Raw genomic sequence first — 10,775 nt, forward strand, 5'->3', positions numbered from 1 at the left:
TGCAGAAAACCAGGGTGTCAGGTAGTCAAGCATCATTATTGCCTTTCTGGACCAGTGGACCATTTCAATGCAAAATGAATCATAGCGGTTAACTTATGGAGAAAGAGAGTAGAATTTTTCAATGATGTCAGATGTGTGTTTCTATACAGAACAGCTTCAATCAGTTGCTGCAATGTGTAACTTAAATCAATATAACAAAGCCTATTTGTAACCAGTGGTCAGTACTGACGAAAACATTATTGATTTGACAGAAATAAAGATGAATGAAGTCTGGATTGTGTATAAAATTACATATTTTATATACTACGTCATATGAATTGATTCATTGTTCACATTGTTCCCTTTAAGATTGCGTCAACTGATCAGAAGAAGTGAAGGGCAAATTGGAAACAAATTGCACGAGAACATGGAAAATAAGAAAAAAAAAACATCTCCATTAAAAAAATAGAACAATAAGATAAAAGATGCTTTTCAGGTATCAAAAGCAGAGCTTAACTGTCATTTAATCACAAGCACTTACAAACAGCGCTGTCCTCCTTGTTAAATGCTTTCTTGGAGGGACAGAATGAGCACACAGTCTTATCTCATCTACATTTTGCTCTCTTACTTGCAAATACTGTGATTTCCTCTCTCACAACAGCAAATGAAATCCAACTGGGATCTCTCCGGTTACAGACACAAGCCCAGGAAGATCAGATGACAGTTGTACACAGAAAACCCACAATATCCAGAGAAGCTGCTTTTGCTTGATCAGTCAGCCTCAACCCCGCTGTACACCAAAGGAGTAAAATAGATGCACTGTCATTGCACTTCTTACACGTAGTCATTTGATCCATTGTTAATATAAAACATTGATTATAGCTGCGTTGATTGTTTGGGTTGGGTGCAGTAAACATGTAGGTACAACTAGAGAAGGGTGTCGTTCAAAATCCGTAAAATATGTTTTAACGATACCTTGACTTTAATACTGTTCCAGGATGGTACTTTTTACAACACCAATTTTAAAAAAAAAAGTATTTTAAGAAAACGAAACTTACATTACACATTATTTTACAACGCTTTAGTCTTCTTGCAGTTTAGTGAGGGAGAGTGTAACACAGGTTGTTTTCTAATATTAACAGATGTTAATATTGTTAATATGTTAAATGCCTCACATGCTATCAGTAGAAGCTAGCTAGTTGGTCTACCAAAAAAAGCCTCCAGTCATTTGAGCACACGCAATTTATACAGGTATGTGGCAAGAAAAAATATTGAAAAGAGTGCAATAAATTGTTCCACTGTAAACAATTATGTACGTAAAATGTTTTGATTTTGACTACGTGGGCAGCATCAAAGTAAAAGCTACTTGTGGTAAATGCTGTGGCCACTGAGATTTACTTCTGAGTAAATTTAGCAAAAGTTGTGTCTTAAAATGAAAACGTGTTATCATGGATTTAGCCTATGAAAAATTTAAAAACTAAATGACAAGGCATTTTTTGATATTAAGTAGTACCAAAGCAATTTGGTTGGGGTCATAATATATCAAAGTTCGATACCTAGCCCTAATGTACAACACTGCTTTGCCTCAAATTGTATGGACAGAAAACTTGAATCCCTACATCAAAAAAATTAGGTTGAGGTCAACAACACAATGCCATAACACATCTTGCTCATCTTTCACGTCCTTCTGAGCGGGGTAAAGGAGTGCAGGAGCTGACGCTCTACTGCTGACAAGGCTGTTGCACAGCCAAATTGCTATAATGTACTGTCAGTCTGACAAACTGAGAGGTGAAATTAAAGAACATAAAAAAAGACTGTTTCCTGGAAACAAATCTTCTTGTGGAGGCAAAAAGCTGAAACCCGCTGAGGACAAATTTAGTACAAAGTGATGAAACAACAATTATCCAAATTATATGCTTAAAGTCAAAAATAAATGAACTAAATGGGACACTTAAGATATCAGAACACTTTGAGTTGTTTCCATGTTAGTTGGGCTTTCTAAGAGAACAGATGTGGTGAGAATTTTCTCAAGTTTGACCGACACCCCAACAGCCTACAGATAACCAACAGCATATGAGTAATTGTCTCATAAAACATCACAACAAACTACAAACTACCAATCGGTTTGTACCAGAAGGTAGTTTATACAGAGGAGACCAATTGAGATATCCGATTGCATGAAACGGATCATTAACTTGATTGAAATTATGGATCTAGTCGGGTTTGAACATTGTTGGAAAGATTTGGGATCATTTAAGTACACAGCTCAACACAATATACAACACAAGTCCAGCCGTTTTTAGCCATTTAAGTGCAGAAAAGCAACATATTATACCTTTATAACTTTTGTGATATGAGAGGAGCACAGATTCCCTGCATTGCCAAGAAGTTCAATCGCTTCGAGGTGCTGCTTGCTTTGTTTTCTTTATTGAGTAAGTGACTTTCCCCAGGCCAACAGCAAGAGTTTGCAGTGAGAGGTGCCACAGTGGAGAGGAACTGGGCATTACAAATTGGAAGAAAATGTTAAAAAACCACCCAAAAAAAAGTTGGTTAATTCTTTTTAAAAGTTTTTTTGGGGAGTTTGGCTTCGAATGAGACCTGAATCTGTTTTGCAGCATAAATTCTAGGCTTTCTCTTGGCGCTCAAAATAAGCCTCCTACATATATTTGACAATTTACATGATTAATTAAAGCAACTGAAGACCAAAATAATAATATTTTTCTGTCGCTACATTGACTGGAGCATTTATTTTGGGTTGTGTCTTTTTTTAAGAACTGTGATTACATCCTCCCATATAATTTCTTATATTTTTAATGCCGTGTTTTATTCTTATATTTATATTTCTTGTTTCCCAATCACTGTATGCTTATCACTAATATGGCAGGGCTGTCGCAGTACATATTTTTTCTGACTACTGAATGGTACCAACAGTCCAATCTCTTGTCAGTCTGTTAAGAGATTTATCACAAGTACAGCAGAGGCAGGTGTGGTAATCAATGCAAGTGATCCTGTCAGTTCACAATTAGAAAGCTATTAAACTATCAGAAGTCATGTTCGTTATTTCAAAAGGACGGACCTAATGCCCAACTGTCTCCTCCGATTCAAAACATGTAATATCATGTGAAAAGACAAGAAGATGGCAAAACATAATGAGATTAAGCCTTCCGTCAGGTACAAGCTGAAGTGGAATTGGTAATTAGGAAAAAAAACAGAATTGGATGTTAAAATATGACAAGCTTTGTTCAGCTGAATCTAATGATTTTCAGCCAGAGTGGCAGTCTAAATTAAACCTTTGACAAGATTAAGGTCAAAACACACTTAAAGTACACTTTTTTGAATGTGATTCTCATAATAGTCAATCCATATTGTCAGAGGGGCACAGTTCAATTTCTGTAAGGTACCCCTCTTTTCTAAAAGATTAAGATCCGTTCACAACATGTTAAAATTATCTTTCTGTTACAAAATGATTCTATCCATTACAGCGTCCCACAATTGAATTATCAAGCCTTGTAAAACACAAAAAGTAATTTATTTAAAGTCCACAAAGAACAGCTACCTCTAAAGAATTCATTGTTATCTCATTGTGTCTCGCAGTTTGATGTGGGAGGGTTACTTTGTTAGCAAACACCAATTTAATGGTATTATACGCAAGAACATTTAAAGTGCAAATGGTTATTACAAAAAACAAGCAAATCTATGGTACTTTTTGTACTGCTGTGATAAAAAAACAAAAACAAAAAAACAACTTAAATCACATCATCAAATCAAACGAACAAGAACACATACAGAGAACAATCTTGCACCCAAACAGTCAGTCCAGTAAATAAAACAGTCTGACGCACGCAATGAGCTGCCTTGGGATGGTGAAAATCAATTAAGTCAGGGGTCCGTTGGGTGTTTGGGGGAGATGTGTTCTGTTCCTTCCTGATAAGAACATTTCTGTGCTTGATTTGGTTATGCCAACAGAAGATTATCGCCTGGCAGGAGCAGCACTCGGCCTTACTCATTAAGTGGTGGGTTATTGCCAGTCCTCAACACCAGAGCCAAGGTTTTAGTACATTGTAATGAGGGCTGAGGAAAAACCCAAACACACTGGGATTTTCTGGGCCTCCTTTAGTTTTCCACAACTAAATTACCTCTTTTATCAGGGATTAGTCATTAACCTTGATCCTATTTTAATGGCAGATACTTCATCAGATGTGCAGCGTCACCGGACATGTTGTGACACTGCAGTTATAGGGATGGATTTTTACAAAAGAATGAAATAGCATCCGTTCGTCCTTTAAAAAAAACTAGACATTGGTCATTACATTGGCTTCCCTGCTGCCGTTAGCTATTGTTTCCTTTCAAATGATTTGTGAGATTTTATTTTTATTTTTTTTCCCGCTGCAGGGTTTTCTTTGAAGCAGTGTGTCCATGAATGAATTGCGCTGCCAACCAGGCTGACCATTTGTGGTTGGAGATGATAATTGGTCTCACATAAGCAAACAGTAGCTTAGTGATACTTTCTGTCAATTATATAATTTCATGTTAACACATTTTGGCCTTACTGTGCTGTAAAAATATACTCGGAGGGACGCAGTGAAGGCAAGCCGGATGTGAAACAGGCAATGCAAACTTCCACCAAAGTCCAAAACTTTAAAGTAATCAAGTTATTTAAGAAAAAAAATAAAAACTTGTCCACTTAAGGAGTCACATATTTACCCTTAACCCCAGATGTATGTTACTGGCCTGCCCTTGAACATGTTTGCCAGAAAGGTTTCGATAACAACACGACAGCATCACCCAGGGTCCCAGAAATGAAAAAGCCTGCCATGTGTAATTGGTGTGTGCGGCATTGTGCTGAGCCACTGGGACACAGAGTAAATATAACCTGACAGTGTGAAAAAAGGGAGAGAAAAGGCCCTTTTGATCCCTTATTCATCTCTCCCCTGTCACCGATAAGGCAGGCGGGGCTGGACGACGGAAGGATGATTTTCCCCGAGGAAAGCAAGAGGCAACACTACAGTGTCACAATACAGATTTGGAGAGGCAGAGATTGGGCGCACATGAGGTGGGTGGGTGCGTGGTGGTGGTGGTGGGGGGAGGGGGGGGGTTGTGTGACATCGAAGAATAATGCTAAATAAGAGCGATTATTAAAACATTTTCTTGTGTAAACAAAAGGCGAAGTAGGAGAGGATTAACCATCATTCCTACTGAATGGATGTGTCTCACATTGTGGATCTATGCGAGGAGCCTCTACTGCGTTTCTTCTCTTCCTCCTTCCGACAAAAGCACATAAATAAATACTCTGAATCGGAAGATTTGACAGCAACGCTTTCGTCATTTTTTCCCCCCCGTATGTGCCCCAGTAGATGTTGAACTCTTTCTGTAAACGGAAATGGGAAGAAGTATGTGCATGTGTGTGCGTGTTAAGAGAAGGAAAGGAGAGGAAAAGGGGAGAAGTGCAGAGACACGGCTGTTCGTTCAAGCATAATTCCATTACAGTTGGTGGCTGCTGTGAAGAGGAACCATTAGAGGTGTAATCAGGATGGATGGATGAGGATGAGGACAGAGAGTATGAGCGAGGGAAGATATACAGCTGATGCTACGTGATTGAGCCATCGCCTATGACCCATAACCCCTCACCGGGGGGGGGGGGGGGGTAGCTATCAGGGAACGAAATGACACCTGTCACTGAAGGTATTAATGACGTCATTGACTCTGTCTCGCTCCCGCTGTCTTCCTTCCACTGTCGCTCGTCTGTCTTTCTCGCATGTCTTCTCTCTCCTCTTGTTTCTTGGTAATAATCAAAGCCGGCGGATGATGCAATCAAATGATGCAGTTATTACAAAATGGCAGTGTGAGATTTAAGACAACATTAGCCTGTCAAAATTTCAGAGATCAGAGGACAGAAACAAACGCGACCTGCAATGAGACTCGAGACCCTCACGCTGAGCAGAAAAGAAACGGGTGCGCGTAAATTCGGGAAATTACATAAAAACGGTTACACCACTGGTCGGCTGAATGCCACGACTTTACTTTTCAAATGAAAAGCATACAGCAGAAAACATGCACACGCTGTTGAATTTAAGCTGTTGTGTTACAAAATGTGTGTTGAGTATCAATTTGTTATTGTTCACATAAAGGAAGCTTTTTCAGCTGGTTTAGGTGGAGCTCAGCGATGTGAATGAAGGTTACCAAACATGAGTAGTAGCTCTCAGACACTCTGATTTTGTCAAAGTAGCTCTCAGACGGAAAAACGTTGCTCCAAATCCTAATTCATTCATTGTGGTTATTTTACAAGAATTTATAGCACTTTAAAAAGACCAGAGATTGTACAACAGTTCTGACAGGCAGTGTACTCCATGAAGAGAAAAGTGACCTTCATGTGTAACATTGGCAGATTAAATATTTATTAAATAAGCATAAAATGTACTTATTTTCGCTGCTGTTAGAGAGGGGGTTTGTTTTATTCAGCATTAATGAGGACTTGGCACTCAATTCCTATTAAGTGAAAAAGAAGCCACAGTAATAGAAGTAATATTTTTTTTGAAGAACTTCACAGGTGTATTTGATAGGTTACAAGTGATTAAACAAGAAAAGCCAGGGAAATAAGATGTACCCTTCTCTATCATTTAGAAATTAACCATATCAGTGAGAAGGGCACAGAGCTGCAAATCTCCACTCAGCCGCACCATTTTCCAAAGTATTCTGCTTAAAAAAAGGGGGTCTGATTTCATGAACTGATTTTTACCACCAAGAGAAAGTGTAAGACATTTTAAACTAAATTCTGTCTGTAAATTTCAGCTGTGCAGCCTATCTATCGGAAATGTGGAAACCCCTTGACTTTCCTTACTAGTGCACAGAGGGTAAAGCAAGATGAGGTATGTTACGAGCAATCAATCTACAGTCTGTGGACCCCTTGGGTTCCACTCTTCTGCTCTATTTTCACCATCAGACATGGTGCTGAATCTAAACTAAATCCAAAGGTTATTTGATGTAAGTGGAGGAGTATCTAGCCTTGCCTTTATACAAAGGCATGATCAGGTACAGAGCATCATATTCATGATGAAAATTATATGTTCCTCTCACCTTGCTCATGTGATCAGATGACTGCATTCCTCCAGTATCAGGTCCTGACAGCCAAAGTGCCTATTAAAGATTATTATGTGCTTTGGCAAGTATTTAAAGAAATTCTTGCTTTTTGTTACATCTCTGATACATGGATATGGTTAAGCTTTGGGAAAGGATAGGGAAAGACTGTAGTTAGGGGCTATGTCCACCAAAGCATTTTTCTCTCCGCGTGGCGTATTTTTGAATGGTGTTTAAAGGGAGTTCCGTGTTTTTCCCAAACACCAGCAGCATGACGTTTTTTTTTGCACCGAGTATAAAACGCTACGCTCATCACCATCACTTTTTACCCAACCGTCCAATCTCAGGGAAGGAGGGGCGGGACAAATGCCACGAAGGCCTAAGGTCATATCTTTTTCACCTCTGCACACCTCAGACAAACTGAGGGATGCTCCTCCGACCTGATGGTAATTTCTGTCTTTCCTTGAAAAGAAAAGTCAAATTTTCCAGACTGTACCCTTCTCATCTGAAACTACTCCTTGAACCGGGCTCTGTCCAACTTCTGCTCTCAAACTAAACAAAATATTAAAAACACACATAGACCGGCGGGTCAGTCCTCTCTCCCTACAAACTTCAGTCTTCCCTTCATCCAGCACAAGTACTTTACTCTCTGCTGGTATTTTTACTCTCAGTATTTGTTGATATCACAAACTATCCATGAAATTAGCTACTTTCAACACATGAATTAACCATTAATTCCGCAGATATTCAGATATCCAAGGCGTCTCAGACGGTAAAAAAACGCTTCCGGTGGACACGGCCTTTTGGATATTGGTCATGGTAATAATAGGGTTAGGGTTTGCCACTCAAAACATCTGTTTAAAGGTGACCTTTAGAGTTTTCTCGTGGTTTTACCGATCAGTGGATTAGAATAAAACCATTACAGGAATTAATATCACCTTAAGCCTGTACATGAGTACAAACAAGCAGAAAAGAACACCAGGACCCACTTACAAGTGGTCCAAAGGAGGTACCTTTAAAATCAGGTCAGAAACTAAAAATCATAGTCTCTTGGATGAAATTCATACTTTGACTCATTTTCATTGGCATAGAGAGCTGGCACTGCATGTACATTTCAATGTGTGAAGTGGCCCAACGTGGACATGCATTTCTCAGGGTGGTGGGTGTTTTGCAGACAGACACTGAGGAAGGTGAGCGTGTTTTAAAAAATAGATGTTCAAACTGTGACTGATTCATGTGAGGATCTCAGTCCAGTGGCTGTCCACAAAGATTCAGCTGGGGGTACACGAGCATCGATACCAGATGACTCACTCTCAGCTGGCAGCGGAGCCACGAGCAAAGTGGTAGTTGGGTGGTGGGTAGAGTTACTTTGTGTTGTTTTCCACCACAGACTGATTCATTTGGCTGTAATCCACAGCTCCAGGGCAGCTGTCTTATCTCCATGGATTGATGAGTTCTACTCACATCTAATCACATTTGCAAAGAACTACTGTCTGAGAGTGAATAAAGAGTTCAGAATGAACACACACACACACACACACACACACACACACACACACACACACACACACACACACACACACACACACACACACACACACAAAGGACATCTTAATGCAAAAGCCGTGTTGGATGTATACAATGAACAGATGAGGACCAACAGAACCAGACTGTATGAACCCTGAAAAGCTGTTTGTTGAGTCATGACATGAATAATAATGACAAATGGAATGAATGAGGAAAAACCCTCTGCATTACAATTGATAGTCTGAAAGGAAAAACCAGGGCCTGTTGTCTGATGTCATGACATATTAACGATGTGCTAATGTATATTCTTAATAAGCAACAGTGCTTTGAAAAAAAATCTATTATTTCATTTGATGCCATACAATGTAAATATGCATGAGTCCTTACAGATAGTTGTGTTCTTCTTAAACCACAAAGGCCTCAAGAAAGGAGAGACGATGAAAGAAACCGGCTAAAGCGGGACAATCACAGACTATCGTTGGACCTCGATGCAGTGGGATTATTCCATATAGCACATTTACACAGTATCCACTTGAATCAGATGAAAAGTATGAGATTCTTATTTCATAACAACTTTCTCATAACTATTATATCTAACCCAAGATTTTTTTAAACAAGGATTTCTGCTTTGATGCAACTTGATGGATGTGAACTTGGATTTTTAGGTGATTCTTCAACTACCAGCATGTGTTTTCCTGACATATAAAAGAAAAACAATGTATGTCATATTTTTTTCTTTTGCACATTGACTTGACATCAAAAGGAATAGATACAAAATAAATTTGAGTTCAGATATTATGTTTTATTATTTAACAATGGCCTTCTATGTATTTAGTTTGTCGTGACTGAAAGTTTGTGAAACCTTCACAACTTCCCGTATTTCTGTATAGATATAACTTAAAACACCATCAGACACCAGACTCTAATTTCACCTTCAAATGAAATGCTAATCCTCAAGGTTCACATACTTTTACCTCTCGGAGATATGTAATATTGGAACATTTCCTCAATAAATAAATGACCAAGTATAATGTTTTGGTCATATTTGATGAATTGGATTCCTTTTATCTACTTTTAGGACTTCTGTAATAGATAGATAGTTCTAAAGGGTTCACAAACTTTCAAGCACCATCGTATTTGGGATTTGTGCCCGGGTCAGTATTTGGACATTCAACCCTGCTTAATTTTGAATGTAACAACATAATATATTGCTGTTGAATAAAACAATGACAAATACATGTCACTTTTAATGAAATGTTTAATGGTGTTTGAAGTATTAGGGTTTCATTTTCTTTTTTTTAGCAGTTGGCATGTGACCTGGAATCACAAAAGTAATGTACTGAGAAAGTTCCATGGAGGGAACTGAAAATGGAAAACAAAAAAAATTAAGATAAATATGTGCACAATCAACAGTATATTTATCGGGTGTCATTTACAAACAGATCATACTACATTGAGTTGGCAAAATAACATGTTTTATTGTGTATCATAATGGTAAACCTAAAACTAATGTTCAGTAGGCTAACATATCATGAGGTTTAAAAACAATGGAACTAAATGTCATTTCCATCCCTTAATTTGTTGTGACGGAAAAGACATTTTGTGAAAGAGATTATAATTCTACTCTTAAAAGAGCCCATTCAGTTTGCTTGTATTACTTATAATGGTGCGCATGAAATTAAATTAAGCATTTGATTAGCTAATTCATATATTGTATGTTGAAGTAAAAAAAAAAAAAAAAAAAAAAAAAAAATGTCAATATAGGTCAACAACAAGTCGTCAATGTCTATGAATCCCAGTCTGATGGCAGCTTCATGCGTCCTATCTCCATTCTCCCTCTCCTGGTATCTACCCTCCGACAGGCTTGTATTAGATAAATACTCACACTCTTGATGTAAGGCAACCAATCAATATGGAAAATGACAGAGTTACTGTGACACTATGAAGAAAATAGGCACTCTGTGTTCTGCAAGTGTGACAGATATCTACTGTTATGGTAGAATAAATGTGTTTCAACAGCTAAGACCAAGATTATATTAAACTAATCATATGCTGAAATCTAACTTTCAAACCAAATACATTCTTATTTGTTACATCTGAAACTGGTGATGTGGTTTCAAACTCAAATATTCACTGATATTTGCAAGCATGTTGCACAATTTAGGAGGTCAAATCAGGCATTTTTAATTGGCAAT

Source organism: Embiotoca jacksoni, unplaced genomic scaffold (assembly GCF_022577435.1).
Source record: "Embiotoca jacksoni isolate LCO1_2020_lvr unplaced genomic scaffold, fEmbJac1.0.p SCAF_10, whole genome shotgun sequence".
NCBI classification, from domain to species: Eukaryota; Metazoa; Chordata; class Actinopteri; family Embiotocidae; genus Embiotoca; species Embiotoca jacksoni.